Source organism: Bubalus bubalis, chromosome 9 (assembly GCF_019923935.1).
Source record: "Bubalus bubalis isolate 160015118507 breed Murrah chromosome 9, NDDB_SH_1, whole genome shotgun sequence".
Lineage (NCBI taxonomy): Eukaryota > Metazoa > Chordata > Mammalia > Artiodactyla > Bovidae > Bubalus > Bubalus bubalis.
The window spans coordinates 45,329,135-45,350,843 of NC_059165.1; the positions used below are offsets into that span (position 1 = coordinate 45,329,135).

Consider the following 21,709-nt stretch of genomic DNA (forward strand, 5'->3'; position numbering starts at 1 on the left):
GTCATATAAAGCTAAAAAGTACACAACATATGGAAAAAGAATATAAATATATAAAAATTAAGAATTTTAAAATGGAGAATAATATAGATGTAAAGAGATTGTAAAGAGATGACAGAACGAAGGAAGATAAATCGCATGGTCAAAATCTAGCAAGAATAAAAGGAGTTCTTGATAATTGACAAGCAAAACGACCCTTAATAGAAAATTGGCCAAAGGTATGAGTTGGCAGTTTATGGTTCTTAGTCAAATCAAGTGCTTAGTTGCGTCCAACTCTTTGTGACCCCATGGACTGTAGCCTGCCAGGCTCCTCTGTCCATGGAATTCTCCAGGCAAGAATTCTGGAGTGGGTAGCCATTCCCTTCTCCAGGGCATCTTTCCAGCCCAGGGATCAAACTTGGGTCTCCTGTATTATAGGCGGGTTCTTTACCATCTGAGTCAACAGGGAAGCCCATCAAATCAGGAATGCATTCATATTATCTGATCATTTCATTCCTAGGTGTAGAGTCTAGTGAAATTTTCACACAGGTCCATAAAGGACATGTTCTACTATGTTGGGGTGGTATTTTTTGTGGGACAAAGGCAATCTGGAGTACAATTCGATGGTGAGGAATTATATTAACCCTATCCTCTGTACCTAAAGTATCACACATAAGCACACACGCATACATTTATTCAGGACATACTATATTCCAGTTATTGTTGCACATTACAGAAACTAAGTCACTTACAGTCTGTATTAAGGAAGTCAGGCTTCTCTGGTGGCTCAGACAGTAAAGCGTCTGTCTGCAATGCAAGAGACCCAGGTTCGATCCCTGGGTTGGGAAGATCCCCTGGAGAAGGAAATGGCAACCCACTCCAGTACTCTTGCCTGGAGAATCCCATGGATGGAGGAGCCTGGTAGGCTGCAGTCCATGGGGTCACAAAGACTCAGACACGACTGAGCGACTTCACTTTCACTTTGTCACCACTTCCCATCTGACAGACAGAGAAACCAATGCACAGAGAGGTTAGGTAAGGTTCTGAAGGTCACACAGCTTGTTACTCATAGAACCAAGATTCCAACCAACGAAGCCTGAAGCCCACATTGCCAAGTGCTCACTCCGCCTCTCCGTGTTTCCTTTGTGTGAATACCGACAATGACACTCAGAACTTCAGACCAAAGGCCCAGGGCTGTCCACCAAGTAACGTGAAAGTCCCTGGAAAAAAGGCTAACCCAGAGCCAGCAGGATCTGTGCCTTCAGCCCAAATAAACATCCCACCAGCATTTCCTCGGATTGGGCTGCTGTTGCAGGGAGAGAGCCAGGTGGGAGCCCATGTGGTTTTGATAGACACCCATTCAAGCGGAGCTTTAAATGTTAGAGTGGCACTGTTGGTGCAGTTAAATGTAAGGATCTGTCAGTTTATGATGAATTTTTATTTTTAAGGGTTTCAAGTAAGCTGTAAACATTCACTCCAGACTGAAATTCCCCCCATTTGACACCTGGAAGGGGCAGAGCGGAGGAGCAGTGGGTTGAGTGGCTGGGAGGTAAGGAGGAAAGGGGTGAGAAGAGACTGGGCACTGGAGTGGGGGGGACTCTTCTCACCAGAGTGGGGTGACCAATATCTCTAAGGAGGGCTTGGGAGGGGCTGCGTGCCCTGGAATGAGGGAGGCCGACAACTACCCCAAAGGGCACGACAGGGGCCGCTGTTTTTGCAATGCAGTTCAGTTTTCCTTTCCCTCTTTCCAGCAAAGCAGGACTGTAATGGGCATTTAAGAAACAATCCTTTGGGAACTCTGTGTGATCCACTACTGGAGGAAGGAAGGAAGTCGGCATGGTATGCATGGTATGGACATAATTTTTTTTAATACATCTGTATATATATGTAGAAAGAAGGCCAACATATTATAGGAATTTTTTTTTTTTTTTTGCATTTTGGGTTTTGTAAAAAAGATTTGTTGAATAGTAAACGCTTACATTTTTTTTGATCACCAAAAATTTGTTGCTAAACAAAAAACAAGCTACAGTGAAAAACATGCTACCAGCCATGGCTGACCTTTTCTGTGGTTTCACTCTGTGCTGGGTCCCGGGTACCCCCTCTTCACCTGTTCTCCCATTTAATCTTCATCCTACTCTCAGAGGTGATTATTATTTTTCATCCCCATTTTGTAAACAAGGAAACTGAAGTTTAGGGAAGCAAAGTATTTTGCTCAGGCATATACAGGTAGGAAGTGGAGTTGCTGAATCATAGGTATAGTTGATTGAAGTATAATTGATTTACAATATCATGTAAATAGAGGAATCTTGTTAAGACTCCCCTGGACTCCCCATGTCCCTGACCACACCGTGTGGTTTGCAGGATCTTAGTTACTGACCAGGGGTTGAACCTGGGCCCTTGGCACGCAGAGCATGGAGTCTTAACCACTGGACCACCAGGGAAATCCCTACTGAAGATTTTTAAACAGCCATTCAGCTCGACTGTGAGGCAGCATGTCATTCTCATCTTCAGAGGCATGTAGGGGATCACCTCCAAGAGACAGGGAGACAAAGCTGGGTCCCTTGGTCTCCTCCTGAGGCTGCCTGCTGGGGAGAAACCTTCTCTTACCACTTGCATGTGCCCTGCTCGCCTCTCCCACAGCTCCATTTGCCTGGCAAGGATTTGGCCTCTTCATCCTCTCGGAGACAGAAGGGTGTAAAATAAGTGACACAGGAAAGAGTCCCTTAGTGAATCTTCTGAATATGGGGGCCAAAATTTCACACCAAAGTGTGTATGTCTGTGGGGGAGAGACTGGGACTGGGACTTTACCTTGGAAAATGAAAGAAAACATTGCATAAATATGTTTGATTGATTTTTTGAAATGTTTTGGTATTTTGGCCACAAGGCATGTTCCTGAACCACAGATTGAACCCTCAGTCCCTGCATTTGAAGGCAAAATCTTAGCCAATGGATCACCAGAGAAGTCCCTAATTGAACTTTTATTAATTATGACTATGTGCTAATTCTTAGCATGAATAAAGAAATCATGTGCTGCTTGTTTTAGCTCTGGTGGCACAATTTTTTCCTAATCAAGTCTTATGACAATGTCTTTCACTTTACTTTAGTCTCCGCATGATTTATGAAGAAAATAATTATTGCAAAGATATTCAAGGGTTTATCAATCTCCCAAAGGGTTTCCAGTAATCCTCTAGCAGTCAGCCTGTTCTCTTATGAAACCCCAATGTCATTTCCTCTTTTACAGTGTTAACTGACCTAACTCTGATGTGTCCCACATTATCCACAGCACTGCAAGGGTTTGGGTAGTTCAACACCATTATTTTCACAGATTTTGTCAAATCTGTATTTTTTTTTTTTTTACAATATTTACAATTTCACTCAATGACCAAATTGTACTATTATTTTGTGTCTTTGTAAAGACTAGGGAGAAAGAGTTGATGTAATGGGTGGAGATAGAAATCTGTATTAAAGAGGCATATGGGGAAAGGTGCCTAATTTTTTAAAGTATCAGCTCCATTAGTGAATTGTTTCATGTTTCAAAGCACTGTTGGTTCCTTCTGCAAACTTGTAATTCTAGGGATCCTGGATAATGAATATTCAGATAACAGGGGACTCCCTGAATACTTATTAAATATATAGTATGCTTTTAAGTATTGAGCATGTACTGATTAAGTACAGTGGCAGGCATGGTGGGTAATGGTTTCTCTTTGCCGGCAACAGCACTAGTTCTGAGGGCTGAGTTCCATGCTTGCTGCCAGTGAGGGGAATCACTTTGACAAGTGCCAGGAGATAGAGCCCGAACTCATACTCTGCCAGTATCATTTCTAATCTTCGCAGCAGTGCTGTGAGATAGGTATTATAGTTGTATCATTTGGAATTCTCTGATTAAAAATGTCAGAAAAACCAACTGGGATTAATTTAAGCAAATAAAATAAACCTATTTAGCTATTGCTCCATAATAAAATGCCTCCAAATGCAATGCTTAAAATAATGACTAACTGCTCATAAGTTATTGGAGAAGGAAATGGCAACCCACTCCAGTATTCTTGCCTGGAGAATCCCAGGGACAGAGGAGCCTGTTGGGCTGCCGTCTATGGGGTCGCACAGAGTCCGACACGACTGACGCGACTTAGCAGCAGCAGCAGCTCGTAAGTTAACTGGGCGGGTCTTCTGGTGCCTCCAGGCTCAACTTTGGTGGTCAGCTCTGCTGATCTTGGCTGGACTCTCTCATGCATTTCCAGCCAGCAGGACGTAGGCTGGTACAGGATGCTCTTGGCTGGGACAGTGGGCTCTTCTCCACGTGTTTCTTTTCCTTCTGCAGGCTAGCCCAAGGGGATTTATAGATCCAAGACAGTGAGTATAAACGCGTAAGACCCCTTAGGCTTGGGCTTGGAACTGACCCACTGTCACTTCTGCCGTGTTCTGTTGGCCAACACAAATCACCAGACTAACCTAGATCCAAGGAATGGGGAGAAAGATTCTACCTCTTGAAGGGAATTGCCGCAAAGCCATGTTACAAGAACATGGATAAGAGAGGGGTTAGGAAACGTGGCCATTTTTGTAAATAATCTACAAAGTATGTATTGGCTTGTGTATCTGAAAAGTCAAAAGAGGTTGGCTTCAGGCGCAGCTTAATGTAGGCACTCAATATCTCCATTTCCTGGCTTGGCTCTGCTCTGGGGTTGCTCTACTTTTAGATAAGCTTTTCCTTCATGATAGTGTAACAACAAAAGTGACTTGGTAGCCCACATTCTCACAGCTTTACACCTACCAAAAAGAGACAGCAGCTGTCCCTCAACGCTGGACTCTCACTGTCTGGAACTGGGTCTCGTGCACACCCCTGAACCGATCACTAAAGAGAAGGGTGAGGGAAGTGTGGGTAGCTGAGTCTCTGAGCAGAGGGTGGAGTTGCTTCTAAACCATATGGGCTGAGGGTGGAAGAGAAATGGTGCCCTACAGGAAACTGAGGCACCAGGTGGAAGGCTGCTGGACAGCAGAAAGCCTCACTGTGCATTGTCTTCACTACTGCTTTACAGAGGAGAACAGGGAGGCTCCAGAGGTTAAGTGCCTTGAAGCAGATGACCCAATGTCAGAACAGGGCTGTAATCCATGTACCCCAGAGCCTGTATGCTTTCCCCAAGACCCAGATGCCTTTCAGTCTAGAGGGAGAAGATTCCTTAACCTGGCTGCTGCTAGGTCCACTCTCCAACTTTGGGTCATCTCTCTGCCCTGATCTCAGAAAGCAGCAATCAGGTTGAGGAGGGAGCTACAGCCCACATGGATTGGAGAATTGCTGAAGGCGTTGAGTGGCTTGGAGAAGATGTGACTGAGGACCATCCCCAACATCACAGCGCCATCCTAGGAGAAGCCCAGGCAGCTACAAAGGGCAGAGCTGGGACCAAGGGATGCAAATCACAAGGAGAGAGATACAAGAAGAACTAAGGCATAGGGAGGACCCTCTTAGAGTGAGGGGATAGAAGGGAAAGGGGGCCAGGATGAGGAAAAGAAAGCAGGGAATGAAGACAGGGAAGGGAGGGATGGGGATAAAAGGAGCAAACCAGGGTCCACTGGGTACCCTGAGCTTCACCACTTGATTCTGGGCATCTTGTGCACTGGATCCTTATAGTCACCTCTGTGACGTGGGATTCTCAGACCATGACTGAGCTAAGTCAGGGGCAAAACCCAGGCAGAAAGAGTCATCACCTAATCCTCTGCTTCCAAGCCACTGCCTAAATTCCAGCCCAAGTGACTTCTAGGGAGCCCCAATGACAAGAAGGAGTAGTGGTGAGACATCAGCCTTTGCCTCTGTCAAAGTGGATTGAATCCCTCCAGGATACTTGCCAGCCATGTGAGAGGGAACAAGCTGCTTCAGTTCTCTGAGCCTCTGGTTCCTTATCTGGAAATAAGAGTAATTCCAACCTCCCGGGGCTGCTGCGGGAACCCCACGAACTAATGTGGGCCCACGTAGAGTGGAGCCTGATGAACCTGGAGCCACGGTGCGCCTGCAACCCTCAGGATCCTCCCCATGTCAGGCCCTGCACAGCACCCTCCACTGATCCAGAAACGGGATCCAGGTGCCACTGGCAGGAAACCCAGAGGCCCCGAGGGGGCCCCCTCCTCTAGCCCGCCTCTGTCCTCCCCTTTGCCTCCTGGTGCCCACCGACACACAGATCTCTCTCACCTCCAACTGCAAGAACCCGGCAGCTGATTTAGGAGTGTGCTTGGGGCCCAGAATGTAAACCGTTTCTCACCAGGAATGTGTAAACAACCCATAAAGCAAAGGATTTGGGGCTTGGTCACGTGGCCCAGCTGCTCATAAAATCAAAGCATTGATCTCCACTCTCCAGCAAGCCTCTAAGCCATGGGGATGATGGAGGGGCTGCATCTTAGGAACCTGTAATCTCCCACCATACATCTGAGGTGGCGTGTTTGAAGTCCCAGGATGAGTTATTTATATCATTTTTGCAATGTGTACTGAAAGGGCATTACCCCAAACTCCTGGCAGTGGGGCTTTACAGGAAGCTGGCCGCTTAGAAATATAATGGGGAACAAGGTATCCCTCTGGCAAGTCACTCAACAGCCACCGTTTCTCTGGGCAGCCATGTAATCAGAGCCAGATCATCTGGCCCAATTTTCCCTACGGCCAGCTATTCAAGGACCACCTTCTCAATTTCTGCCACTTCCTAGCACCATTTATTATTTATTTAATGGCATTTACTTTAAATCATTACCTTTTCACTTAGCTACATTCCAAACAATATCCATGAAGTCATGCGTCTGGTATCTGAGTTTTATTTTTTCCTCTTATACATTAAAATTTACTCATAACCTAAAATGATGCATGTTCACTTTATGCCATGTAAACTGTCCAGCTTACTACCGGTGTACCACGGCTGGGGAAACGTTGACCTAGTCATGCACGCTCACTGTACAAACTGGGAAGCTGAGGCACATAGAAAAGGTCCCCAATTTTGCAGATGAGGGAGCTGAAGCCCAGAGAGGTTAAACGGCTTGTCCGAGGCCACACAGCTAGTCAGTTGCTAAACCAGCATTTTAAGTTAGGTCTGCCTGACTTCAAAGTCTGGCTCTTAATCATCAAAGGGAAAGAGGGAAAAGAGAGAGAAAAGAGGGAACGGTGTATTTATTAAGTGCTAGCAACCTTTACATCTATTGCTGTGTCCTTCTCTGTTCACCCATTCAAAGTGTCCTTGTCCCATAAAATCATCACCACAGCCTAGAGTTGCCACAAAGAAGAGTGTCTTGCCCCCAAAGTCTTTGGGCAAAGGAACAGATGTTTAAATTCCAAGGCCCCATTGGTGGATGGCCTTCAATTCTCATCCCCTCCATAGCCCCCTGCAGAGCTGTGGCCGTGGGTGCTGTGTGCATGCTTGGGGAAGTTGGGCTTTGGGTCAGGCAGATAATGGCAACCTACTCCAGTACTCTTGCCTGGAAAATCCCATGGATGGAGAAGCCTGGTAGGCTGCAGTCCATGGGGTCGCTAAGAGTCGGACATGACTGAGCGACTTCACTTTCACTTTTCACTTGCATGCATTGGAGAAGGAAATGGTAACCCACTCCAGTGTTCTTATCTGGAGAATCCCAGGGACGGGGGAGACTGGTGGGCTGCCATCTATGGGGTCGCACAGAGTCGGACATGACTGAAGCGACCTAGCAGCAGTAGCAGCAGCAGACCTGAGATAAAATCCTAGTACCTCTGCTCCCTAGTTAAGGAAATTGGGCCTCAGTGCCTCATGCATTCAATGAGAATGTTAACACCTACCTCACAGGATTTTACTGAAGGTGAAAGCACTGTTGGGTATAAACTGCTTAGCATAGTGTCTGAGTCATGGCGTTTGCATGCTCAGTCACTTTAGCTGTGTCCGACTCTTTGTGACCCTATAGACTGTAGCCTTCCAGGCTCTGTCCATGGGATTCTCCAGGCAAGAAAACTGGAGTGGGTTACCATGTCCTCCTCCAAGGGATCATACCCACTCAGGGATTGAACCCCTGTCTCCTGCATTGCAGGCAGATTCTTTACCCACAAAGCCATCTGGGAAGCCTGAGACATGGCACTTAATAGTCTTTAAAAAGAAAAAAGGGATCAAATGGGGGAAAAAATGAAGAATGACCTCCATCTCCTCTGGGACCTGAAAGGCGGTGTACAGCAGGCCATGAAGCTGTTGCCATCATGTGGACCACAATCAGGGCGCTGGACCAGAAGATGCTGAAGCATGGAGAACAAGAGCACAGACTGGTGAGCAGAGAAGATGGGCCGGGCACCCAGCTCCACCACCAAGGAGCCCGTGTTTTGCACCAGTCACAGATTCTTGCCAAGCCTGTTTTCTCAAGTGCCAGGTGAGCATCATCAGGGTTTCAAGGTTTTTTCTTTTTTTTTTTTCATTTTGAATTAATTTTTTTTTTTTTTTTTTGCCGCTTAGCATGTGGAATCTTAGTTCCCTGACCAGGGATTGAATTCATGCCCCCTGTACTAGAAACATGGAGTCTTAACCTCTGGAACACCAGGAAACTCCCTGGGTCTCAAGTTTAAATGACCATCTTTATGTTTATGGAATTGATTGAGTCCATGGCTTGTCAGGGCCGAAGGTGCTGTCTAAGGCCATCAGGACCAGGGGCTTCCCTGGTGGCTCAGTGGTAAAGAATCCACCTGCCAATGCAGGAGACATGAGTTCGAACCCTAGGTCATGAAGATCCCCTGGAAAAGGAAATGGCAACCCACTTTGGTATTCTAGCCTGGGAAATCTGACGGACAGAGGAGCTTGGTGGGCTACAGTCCATGGGGTCACAAAAGAGTTGGATACCACTTAGCGACTAAGACCGTCAGGACCAAATGCTGATTTTACAAATTTGAGAACTCTTCATGAGCATACATACAGAGTGCCATGTGTATGTGAGGGACGGCACTCAAGGGTTTGGGGTTCTGATCTTTCCTGTGCTGTATTATAGAAATTGCTGGCCTTGCTAAATCTTGGAGTTTCCCCAGGTATGAAATGGGCACAAATTTAAAAAAAAAAAAAAAAAGCCTCTTCTTAAACTGTTTTGATGGTTACATGGATGAAGATTATGGAGCACTTTGTAAAGTGCCTGACATATGGTAAAGGTTTAATACACAGGCTACTACTGTTTCTTGTTTCTGAGAAACACATTTTCATAGCCTGATTTGGGAAATAAAATAACCAGGAAATGTTTGCTGGGTTCTTGAACAGAGGAAAATAAAAACGTGGATTTTACCCGAAACATGATTGGTTACACTTCCTTTCATTCGACACATAGCTTTTTGAATACTAAGTGGAGGCGCAAGCTGCCTGGCACTAGGGTAAGAGCCCTGAAGATGCCACCCTTGTCCCCAAGCTGCTCAACCCTCTCAGCTAGACAGGAAGACATTGGGCACTGTTAATAACCTTCTGTCAATGAGGGTGCTGGGAAAACATGAATAATTCCAGCCAGCAGGATCTAGTAAGCAGGAAGCAGTCTTTGAGTTGATCCTCTAAGAATGGGAAGAATTTCCTTTTTTTTTTTTTAAAAAAAAAAGAAAAGTTAAAAAAAAAAAAAAGAATTTGCCCATGGCTACATGTCTGAATTCCACTCATCCTTCAAAAGTCACCTCCTCCCAAAAGCCTTCCAGGAGCACTCTTTAATGGAAATGTCCCCTCCCTCCTCTTTTGAAATTCCATGTATCTGCCCAGCTCACTTGGCCCAGGCTCCTCCCAGAGTGATCTGGGCTCTGTAGTAACAAAGAAAAAGTGGGACCCTATCTCCCATCATGCTCTGGGCCTTCTCCAAACCCCTCCTTGCCTCGATGATTAGAGCATCCCAGGCCCTCAGCCTCTCCAGGGTGAACTCCTAGAGCATATGGTCTACAAGATGGCAATGAGACCCTTCCAAACAGGCTCTGGTCTTTAGATGCCTGCTTCCTGGCTGAGTTACTTGGGAATGAAAGAGGGTGATGTGCATTTTATATGGCCTTTCATTTCATCCCCACAGTTCTGTGAAACAGGTGGTATCATCACCTAGTGTCCAGATTGGGGAATGGAGGAATTCAAGATCACCCAGTTAGTAGCAACCTGAGGATCTTCTTTATATATAATTTATTTTTTTCTTAATTTATTGGTGGTGGTAGGTCTTGCTGAGCACAGGTTTTCTCCATTTGGGGTGGCTACTCTTTAGTTATGGTACACAGGCTTTCCACTGTGGTGGCTTCTCTTGCAGTGGAACATAGGCTCTAGGGTGAGCTGTCTCAGTACTTCTGGTTCCCAGGCTCATAGGCTCAATAATTGTGACGCATGGGCTTTGTGGCTCCATGGCACGTGGGAGTTTCCCAGATCAAGTATCGAACCCATGTTTCCTGCATTGGCAGGTGGATTCTTCACCACTGATCCACTAGGGAAGCCCAAGATTTTCTTTCTATTGCCAAATCACAAACCAACCCATTCCCTGTCTAGGCCATTTATCTGCTGGGTGTGTTTCAAAGTCCATCCTTTTGTCTCTATGCTTACTGTCAGGTTCTGGTCCAGCCATCCTCTCCCTTTGCTTATCAAAAAGCACAGCATCTGGTGGTCCAGTGGTTAACACTCCACACTTCTAATGCAAGGGATGTGGCTTTGATCCTTGGTCAGGGAACTAAAATCCTACCTGCTGTGTGGTGTGGCCAAAAAAAAAAAAAAAAAGGCATAGCCTCCCAACTGGTCACCCTGTCACCAGGCTGTCCCAATAGTATAGCCGGTGACTTTTTGCTTTAAAAATCTTTTAAATTTGATTTCGTTTTGCATATGCCCACAATACATACACACATACATACAAATGTGGTGGTGGTGGTGGTGGTGGTTTAGTTGCTAAGTTGTGTCTGATTCATGCAACACCATGGACTGTAGCCCCTCAGGCTCCTCTGTCCATGGGATTTCCCAGGCTAGAATATTGCAGTGGGTTGCCATTTCCTTCTTTAACATACAAATATACACATGTATAATTTTATGTGAATACCTTAAAATGATCAGAAATACACTTCATTTAGTCAATACAGTTTTCTTTCTTTCCTTTTTCATTTCACTCCTCTTTTTCCATCTCCTCCCCTCACCATAGCACCCCACACTCCATGCCAATAACCTAGTATGTGTCCTGTGTTTTTGTTCACCCATTCAATCCTAAACAGACTCATTCAATTCTAAGCATGTACCTGTATGCACATTTACATATACAGAGTTTATTTGTCACTGTTTCTTTTTTAAAAAATGGGATCATATTATAGTTTTTGCTCCTTGCCTTCTTCACCCAACATTATTCATAGATATCTTTCCAAGTCAGCTAGTGTAGCGCTAATTCATTCTTTTTAATGGCTGTCTAATACTCCGTTATGTGGATGGATGAGTTTATCTGGTTGTTGCCTTGCTGATGTTCATTTCTCACTTCCAGTTTCTCACCACTGGGAGCAATGTTGCAGAAAATGTTAGGTACTATTCTAAGATGTCATGGCAGCTCATCTTATTTGGCCTGGAGGCTCAGTTTCTAGGATTGAAGCCCTAAACTATACCACAGAATAGTATGATGAATTCACCAGCTGTGGTCTCACCAAGCCTTCCCCTCACACCACCCTATGTCAGTCTTCACCTAGAATTCCACTTTTCAGCCCCTCAGAGACAGCCCCTGGTGCTGTGGCCACCAGAGCTGGGCTCCCTTTTTGCCTCCTGCACTTGCACAGAATAAGACAAATCTCACTAGGAGTATCTGATTGGTGGAGCCTGCTGGGATGGCCACATTCCAGCAGCAACTTTGAGATTCCTAAATTGAGAAGGTGAGCTCCAACACAGGCATTTGTCCAAACGTCAGAGAAAGGCTGTTTGAAAGATAATGGGGACTTCCCTGGCAGTCCAGTGATTAAGAATCCGCCTTCCAGTGCGCGGGATGTGGGTTCGATCCCTGGTCGCATAAGATCCCACATGCCGCAGGGCAACTAAGCTCACTAAGCACAACTCCTGGGCCTGTGCACTCTAGATCTCATTATCCACAACAAGAGAACCCCCAAACTTCAACAAGAGAAGCCGTGCACTAAAGCTAGAGAGAAGCCCCTGCACACCACAACTAAGACCCAGCACAGTCAAAAAATAACTTAAAAAAAAAGACAATGAGCAATCGCCAAGTATGACAGCGTTTATATAACACTCTTTTTTTTTTTTTTTTTTTAATGCTGCAAAAAGCTTTATTGTTTCCATTCGGTCCAAGGCTTGAGAGAGGGCTCCAGGGTGTTAAAAAGCTGCCTAGTGGCTGCAGAGAGGGGCTTCAGGCAGCCCTGATGTTAGGTGGGTTCTTCAATGGCCACTGGTCTCCAGAAGCTCCTAGTCATGCTTGAGGGTGAGCCTTTCGAAGAGATACTCGCCCAACCCAGCCTGGGGACCAGCCAGCCTGCGGAGGTTGGTCAGGTGGTCCCCCATCTTCTTGATGAGTTTCATTTCCTCATCTAGGAAGTGGTTCTCCAGGAAGTCACAGATGTGGGGGTCTCCGCGGGCAGAAGCCAGGCTATGCAGATCCAACAGGGCTTGATTCAGGTTCTTCTCTACGAGAAGGGCGGCTTCCATAGTGTCCTGGGCTTTACCCCACTCATCTTGAGACGGCTTCTACACGTCCAGGAAGAGAGCGTGGCCGCCACGCTGGTTTTGCAGTTTCAAGAGACGCCCCACGCCCTCGTGCTTCTCCTTGGCCAATTTGCGAAAAAACTGACCCACACCCTCCAGGGCCACATCGTCGCGGTCGAAATAGAAGCCCATAGAGAGGTAGGTGTAGGAGGCCCGCAGTTGCATGTTAACCAGGCGGTTGACCGGGGCTTCCACCTCGGTAGAATACTTCTGACGAATCTGGGAGCTCATGATTGGTTGGTAATAATAAGGAGTTAAAAAATGGTGGCTGGTCCCGGGGATCACAGACAGCTGAGTAGCTGACTCTGGAGGCTGCGACTGGAAAAAAGGCTGGAGGGTGGTCGGAGGCTGGAGCAAGGGGCATCCCTGGGTCTGTTGCATCCAAGCACTGTTGAAGCAAGAGACAGATCCGCGGGGCCGCCAAGCGCACTTCCTATATAACACTCATGGCACATAAGTCTTTCCTTATGAAGGTCTGTATTTCTATGGGGTAGAGATTCCCAAGAGTTTAATTGCTGCTTTCCAAACAGCAGTCACGCTTCCTGTTTCTACCAGCGCTAGGTGAGTACGACTTTCCCTACTTACCCACCAGCAGTAGGTATTACAGCTCCGATAGACACAAAACCATCGTATTACCAGATAGACTTTAGGTTTTCCTGACTACTAGCGTCATAATCTTTTTTGGGGGGTGGTGGGCACCTAATTTGTTCAGTCATTAGCTACCTCATCATCCCCTTTACCCAATTTTCTTTTGGGATGTTCTCTCCTTTCAATCTGATGGTGGCTATCTTCCATCTGCCCCTCCAGATCCATGCTGTCTGCCTTTCTCCATCTGCTCTGTGGCTGTCACACCATAGGGATTCTAAAGAGCTTGCAGTCCTCAGCTTCTGGTTGGGTTTGGCCAAATGGAGGCACAGCTGGAGGTCACTGGGCAGGAGGAAAGAGAGACTGGAGTATTTATTCCCAAGCTTTCCCTACCCCTCCCACTGGGTACAGGTCCTAGGTAGAGATGATTCCTTTCTGATACCAGCTCTCATGCACCTCCCTGGGTGTGCTCCTCAACCCTGCTCACACCTTTGAAAACAGTCTCTCCATACTGTCCCTTGAAGACCTCTCCCTATACTACTCAATTTGGGTGTGCTTCCCACCTCCTACTGGGACTCTGACTGATACAAGATAGGAATCCTTTCTCTGTTGTCAGTGTTACAGTTGTTTCTTCAAGGTCTATTTTTTTGCCCAATGACTTTATTTTTAGTATCTTTGCCATACTAAAGATTACATATATATATAATTTAATATATATTACTTATAATGTTACATTATATATAAAAATATCCTATGGTATATCACATTTTATTTATCCATTTATCATCGAGGAACATTTGGGTTGTATAGATTTTATATGTACTATATAATCTTATATATGTCTTATATACATATCTCTCACATGTCAAATATATATATGACATATGTGATCATATATATAGTCAAATTTAATTTTTAAATAATATCTCTTTTCTTTTATAACTTCTTCATTTTCAGCCTTGAAAGGAGAGGTCTTCCCATTTTTCCTCTAAAAGGCCAAGTAGTATGTATATGTTTCAGATTTTGTCCGAATCTGTTGCAATTACTCGGTTGCAACTACTCAACACTGCCATTGTAGCAAGAATGCAACCATAGACAATATAGCAGCAAACATGTTCCAATGAAATATTATTTACAAAAACAAGCAGTGGTAATTCTGCTCCTAGGTATCTGCCCAAGAGAAACAAAAGCATAGGTCCCACCAAAAATATGTACCTGAATTTTATAGCAGCATTAATCATAATAGCCAGCATGTAGAAATAACTCAACTGCCTATCAGCTGATAAATGGATAAATAGTCACGCCATGGAATAGTATTCTGCTATAAAAGTCCTGATCCGTGCTGCAACATGAGTGAACCTTGGGAGCAGTGCGCTAAGTGAAATCTGTTAGACACCAAAGGCCACATACTGTATAATTCCATTTCTATGAAATATCCAGAATAGGCTAATCGATCAACAGAAAGTAAACTGGTGGTTCCTAAGGGCTGGGAGAGGATAGGTGATAGGAGGTTGATAACTAATGGTTACAGAGTTTCTTTTTCAGGTTATGAAAATTTTCTTAAATTGTCTTTGGCAACGGTTGCCCATATCTAAAAAAATACTAAAAACCATTCAATTGTACACTTCATTTTTTGGGGGGAATCAACGGAGAATATGTTTATTTAAAAGCAATTTTAAATATTAAAAAAGTAGAAATTAACACATACCATACTAAAAAACTGTCACATTAAATACATGTGAAATGATGAGTGCACTGATGTTTGAGCGTAACATGCAGAATTGGAAATTTAACTCATGATGCTGTGGCTTCCTATACAATATGTTTAATTTCTAGGAAATAAAAAATAAATAGCAAGTGCTTTTCAACAGTAAAATAAAACTCACACTATTTGCGGAACATAACGTTCACCTCTGGGGGAAAAATAACTAGTTAGCTATTTTTTCCAAAATAAGTGAATTCTATCGTATGTGAATTACATCTCAATAAACCTGTTATTAAAACAAAAGGGAAAGGCAGCATGGATTCGATCCATGGGCAGCAGTTAGCTGACCCCTGCTCTACTTTGCACATGTAGTCTCCTGGAATCTTTTACAATGTTTTGTATTATTTTCATTCTTACGTTAAATTTTTTGACACACTTGAAATGCAGGTGGTGTAAGACGGGCGGTTGTTTTTATTTATCTCAGTGGGCTACATAATTTGTGAAATAAGCCATCCCTTTTTCCACTGGGACGAGATACCTCTTTTGTCCAGTATTGACACCTGTATCCTGGAGTCTAAATCTGGATTATTTACCATGTCCCATGGATCTATTTGTCTATGCCTTTCCTGATATCAGACTGATCTGATTTTACTGACTTTATTGCATGTTCTGGTTTCTGTAAAGGAAGTCCCCCCTCATGTTCTTTTCTTTAACACTTGACTTGTAGCCAGTGAGCTTATCAAAATGGATATCACGCCCCTGCTTAAAAGCCTTTAATGGATTTCCACTGCTCTTACGATTATAGCCCAAATCCTAACTATCACTTGAGTGCTGCACGCTTGGCACTGCCTAGCTCTGCAGCTTCACTTGGCTAAGGACACTTCACTTGGGACTCTATACCTCAACCACACTAGAGTTACCAAGGGCTCCTGCTCACTCCTACCCCAGGGCCTTTGCACTGGCTGTTTCCTCTGCCTGGAATACTTTTCCATCCCCTCTGTAAAGTTAACTGCTCCTCTTCCTGAACCTCAGTTTGATCATCACTCCTGGTCAACCTATGCTGACCTCCCTGACTGGAACAAATCTCCCTCTCCACATCATGAACCTACGCCATGCTGCACTTGTAATATCACTTTTTTTTTTAATCAATATATGTATTTTAGACTAATTTCTGCCTCTTCCAGCTCCCCTTTACCTTCTCAACATTTTATACTATATCCCACACATAGTACTAAAAGAAAAAAACTGTTGAAGTGATGACCTGGAGGGGTGGAGTGGGAGGGAATTTAAGAAAGAGGGGAGATATATATATATATAATTATGATTGATTTGAGAATAAACAGGTAGACAACCTCCCACCTTCTCTGAAGCCCACCCTTTCCCCTTCCTCATGCTGTGCTCTGCCCTGAAGCAAGCCCAGGTGGGAGGACAGGAGCCCTGGGCTCTGGACTCAGCTCTGCCTCTGCTGGAGTGAAAAGTGAAAGTGTTAGTCGCTCAGTTATGTCTGACTCTTTGTGACCCCATGGACTTTAGCCCACCAGGCTCCTCTGTCCATGGGATTCTCCAGGCAAGAATGCTGGAGTGGGTAGCCATGACCTTCTCCAGGGGATATTTCCAACCCAGGAATTAGACTCACGTCTCCTGCATTGCAGGCAGATGAGCCACCAAGGAAGCAATGCTCTAAATCTGTTTGCAAGGTGCTCTCCCCTTCCTGCCTCTGTCTTGCAAACCTCACAGCCACCTTTGGAGGCAAGCAATATGGGGATAGATTTCTCCCTGATTTTATTTAATTTAAAAAAATTGGGGGGGCATGCCATATGGCTTATGGGATCTTAGTTCCCCAACTAGGGATCAAACTAGGGCCCTCAGTAGTGAAAGCACAGAGTCTTAACTAATTCCCATCCTTGATTTTACAGTGGAGAAATGTGAAGTTGGGGATGAGATGACTAGCCCAAGATCACACAATCAGAGGCAAAGCCAAGAGCTCTGCTCTCTGGGTCCCCAAGCAAGTGTTTACCTCAGGAAAGACCCTTCCCTTTCCTGAGCTGGGCCTCAGTTTCCCTAATTGTAAGACGGTGACAAGGGGTTGGGACTGAATGGTGTCAAGAGTGTCACAAACAGCAAGCAACCAAGGTGTTGTCATACCTGAGTTCCACCCATATTATTATTAACTTAAATTTTTTATTTAAGGAGCTTTTTTTATTTAAAAAAAAAAAGACTTAATTACGTTTGTTTTTAAATTTAGTTTTTGGAAAAGAAACTTCTAAATATAAGGAAAAAATTTTTTATTATGTCTGTTATTCCATTGTAACCACTGGTCACATTTTATCTGAGACACATTTTGTGCACCTTAGATAAATGTGTACAGACCCCAGTCAGCCTGGCTCATCTGGGAGCTATCAACAGTCCTCTCGTTTCTGTGGCAGGGGAGGGTCTGTGCCGTGGGAAGCTATGGTCAAGGGCACCCCCCACCCCGAACATGAGGCTTTCCTGTGTTCAGTCAAGCAACGAATGTCTGCTTAGGGCCACGATGTGCAGAGCACTGGGCCGGGTCCTGCCACTAAAGTGGGGTGAGGGGCCTGGCCTGGGGCGCTCTCAGGGAGGCGGCGGGGGGCCCAGCTGCATGCTGTGTGGCTGCTGCCCATGTTGGAACATGCGCGCCTGCCGTGTCTGTCTATGTGAGCGCTCACGTGTTTCTGTGCACATGCCGGCCCCCACGCCCTCTTCCCTGGTCTCCCACCACAGCCTTCTGTCCAGGCCCAGCTGGGGTCAGCCCACGTGACCGCCCCGGGCAGGGTCTGCTTTCTCTCAGGGCCAGAGCTGTGGAGTAAGTAAGACAAGGGGGGCCACCAAGGCAGGCTTTGCTCCAAGAGATCTTGGAGCAAAGTGGGCCCCTCAGGAGTTCTTGATGGGGACCAAGCCACTCTGAGACCTAGGATTCTGGAAAATTCCTGGTCTCACCCGCTCATCCTACCAATGGGGAAATAGGTCCTGACTGGGGAGAAGACTTGCCGGAGACACTGAGCATGCAAGTGGCAGGGCCAGGCCTCTGGGATCTCTCTGACCCTCTGTGGCTTCTCCACACACTCCCAAGGAGTCAGCCCAGCCCTGTCCACTGCAAAGATGACTTGAAAACAAGTCATCTTCAAGAAAACAAGTATTAATATTGCAAAATAATTCAAAGGAAAGCTCGTCTTTATTTACCACTCTATTCACTTGATGGCAGGCACTGCTATAAGCACTTTAAATACATTAATGCATTTAGTCTTCAAACAACTGTAAGAGGTGGATATGACAGACATTGCTATCCCACTTTCCAGATGAGGAAGCAAGGCACAGAGAGGTTCATTAACTTCACCAGGGTTGCACACTGATGAGTTGGCTTCATGGCAAACATCCTTTGTTTCTACAGTAGGCAGAGAAGGGGTAGAGGCTTATGGATAGAAAGACATCTTTCTTCATCAACACAGCACTGAGAATCACTGGAGCCCTAAACCCTTTCCTTCCTGCCTGGCATCACATAGGTGAGGAGACCAAATTCAAGGAGGCAGAGTTGCATATGCGCTCAAAACCACACAGGCGTCCTGGGTCCCCTCCCCACTTGCCATCATTGTGCTGAACACTTTCCCTGCTTCATTTAATTTAATCCTCACAACTCTGTACATATGAACTACCATTCTCCCCATTTTATGAATGCGAAAGTAGAGGCTCATAGTGGTTAAGTTACTTGCCCAAAGTCACACAGCTAGCAAGTGGCTGGGGCAGCACTTGAGTCCAGGCCCCTCTGATCTGAAGCCTGTGACCTTAACCACCAGGGTCTCCTGTCTTACGTGTCCCTGTATCTCATAACCTCCATGCCTGTGCAAGGAGGGCCAGGCAAAGACAGTGCCCCATCTTACAGAGGAGGCAACAGGCAACTGGCCTGCGAGCATACAGCCAGTGAGCATGGGACTGGGACTCAGAACTCCAGGTCCACCGATTCCCTGGCCAGTGCCCTTTCCTTTGATCCTTTAGGAACACTCCAGAAAAGGCCCCAGCTCTACGTATGTCTGTGGTCAGTGGTGCACGCCATGCTTTCCGCAGTGACTTCTCACGTATTAGCCCCCAAGTCCATGAAGTCCAGAGTATGCTCCATTTCACAGGTGGGCAATTAGAGGCCCAAGAGGGAGAGAGCCTTGCCCAAGACCTTGAACTAGAGTCCTTGACTCTCAGTCCAGCCAGGGAGGACCCAAGGAAGGAGTCAGGCAGGCTTTAGCTAGCTGGTCTCTTTACTTTGGCCAGAGGCAGAATGATGAGGTTATAGCCTCATCAGGCTAAATGCTGCCCTGAAGTCAAATCCTGCCCCTTGGCTGAAACCTGCAGGAATGATCTCGAAGATGCAGTAACAGGAGCTGTTGTTGTATAGATGGGGGGTGGGGGTGGGGGGAGGGAAGGAGACAAGCGGACCCTCAAAATTCCCCTTGAAGCAATTTGCTTCCTCAAGGAAGGAAAGACATTCCTCCTTCCTGGAGGAAGACATTTCTTGAGCTTTCTCTTAGGCAGGACTGGGTTTTGCCGCTTCTGTGCACAGGTTATTGAGATGCGGGCCATTGTAACAGAAACAGCACTAAGATCGTGTTTCCTATAAACAGACAAAACAGGGCTGCAATACATGCAGGTGGTGGTCATTTCTCTCTGACGCACAGGAGTTGGTCACTGATAAGAGTTGAGCAACAGAGCTTGAAAAATGTTCCCTGTGGAGCTGGGAAAAGCCCTTAGGGGCTGGTGTTGGTGGGTCATGGGTTGGGGTAACATAACCCTGGATGTTAAAGAGGGACTGCGAATCAGAAGGCGATCATGACGCTCATGTAACAGCCAGCATGGATTTAATGTGGCCAATGTTCCTGGCACGGTGGGCTTTATAAATGGCAACATTTTTGCACCTTGGGTGCTCCTCTTGCCTCACCCTAGAGCTGGCCCTGTTGGTGACTCTCTTTCCCTGTCTGAACTCCAGTTCTGTCCTCAGGATGAGGATGAGAGTAACAGCTCCTGCCTCGGAGGGCTGTGAGCAGTGAAAAGAGACAGAGACAGTGCTTAGCATGAACTGCTGCAGCAACGTGTTGAATGCCAGCCATGCACAGTTTTTACCCAGGGTAAGGGGCTGTGCTGTGTGCTCAACAGAGAACAAGGCTGTGATGGACTGTTTGTGTCTCCTTATCCCAAATTCATATACTGAAATGATAGTACTAGAAGGCAGGGCCTTTCAGAGGTGATGAGGTCATAAAGGTGGTACCCTCATAAATGGAATCAGTGCCCTTATAGAGAGACCCCCAGGGAGCTGCATTGTGTGAAGCTATAGTGAGAAGTCAGGAGTCTGCAACCTGCAGCCGGAAGAAAGTTTCTCACCAGAACCTGACCCTGCTGGCACCCTGATCTTGGACTTTTGGCCTCCAGAACTGTGAGAAATAAATTTCTGTTGCTTATAAGTACTTTGGTACTTGGTTTTAGCAGCCTGAACAGACTAAGAGAGAAGCACACCAAGTCCTTGACCTCATGCTGCTTACAGTACAGCCAGGAAGACATCAGGGCTAGACTGTGATGAAAGATGATGAGGGGGGAGGCAGGAGCCAGGGGAAACATGTCAGTGAGATGAGAAATGCGATCAGAAAAAGAAACACATCCTATCCCAAAGATGGTTCAGAACCACAAAAAGTGTTTTCTCACTCTGAACATGACCAAAACTAGGATGGCACCCTACATCTCAGTCGACTTGTCCTATTTAACGCTCAAAACAATTTGAACTATCCCCACTGGATGACGGGGAAGGCAATGGCACCCCACTCCAGTACTCTTGCCTGGAAAATCCCAGTGACAGAGGAGCCTGGTAGGCTGCAGTCCATGGGGTCTCGAAGAGTCGGACACGACTGAGCGACTTCACTTTCACTTTTCACTTTCCTGCATTGGAGAAGGAAATGGCAACCCACTTCAGTGTTCTTGCCTGGAGAATCCCAGGGATGGGGGAGCCTGGTGGGCTGCCGTCTATGGGGTAGCACAGAGTCGAACATGACTGAAGCAACTTAGCAGCAGCAGCAGCAGCCACTGGATGAATAAAGAAACGGCGTCTCAGAGAGGTAAACTGATTTGCCTCAGGTCACAGTTTGGGAGTCAACTCAGGCCTTCCTGACTCCTCTACAGCTTGACTCTGCTGCTAGCTGGATGTATGATCTCAGGCAAGTTACACCTCTCTTCCCAAGCCTCAGCCCTGTCCCCTGGGAGAGGCTCACACAAGGCCACCGACATGGAAGTGCTTTGGACACTGCAAGCTGCTCTCTGTGACTGAGAATTATTAGTGTAGGTGACGTGGCAAGCAGCAAAAGGCCCCCTTATCTGTGATGGACAGCCTGGGGTCCCCTTTCTTCCTTTCTACATGGTCTTTCTGTGAGTCAGGGTGCCCTCCCTTACACCTGCCCTGCTCTTAGGAACAAAAACATGTGGGAACATTTTAATCAGCAGTGTGATTACCACCTCCCAGCGGGAAAGTGTTGTTGGCTCCCATTTAACAGATGAGGCACAGAGAGGTTGCCTCATTGCCCCAGGGGACACAGTTTATGGCCCAAGAGGATCCTGGGAGCACAAGCCAGTCCCTAGATAACCTTTGCGGTGGTTTCCAAGTGAGCAAGCTGGAGGGCAGCACTTGGACAGGGAGCCAAGGTACTGTTCTGCCCTGGGGTGGGGGGTGGCGGGGAAGATAAGCTTCGATAAGCCTTCCAGCTCCTTCCTTCCTTCCACCACCCCCTCCGTGGGGCTGGAGATTTCTTGGCCA

At 46.2% G+C, this 21,709-nt stretch overlaps 1 long non-coding RNA gene and 1 pseudogene across 1 annotated transcript; one reads left to right on the forward strand and one right to left on the reverse strand.

Moving 5' to 3' along the window:
• The first annotated feature begins 1,231 nt into the window (after nt 1-1,231).
• On the forward strand, nt 1,232-3,015 carry LOC123335232. The gene is made up of 3 exons (XR_006553633.1): nt 1,232-1,525; nt 1,728-1,824; nt 2,338-3,015. It is a non-coding gene; the product is annotated as an uncharacterized LOC123335232 (long non-coding RNA).
• Nucleotides 3,016-12,169: 9,154 nt separating this feature from the next.
• Nucleotides 12,170-12,863, reverse strand: LOC102389614 (annotated as a pseudogene).
• Nucleotides 12,864-21,709: the final 8,846 nt, after the last annotated feature.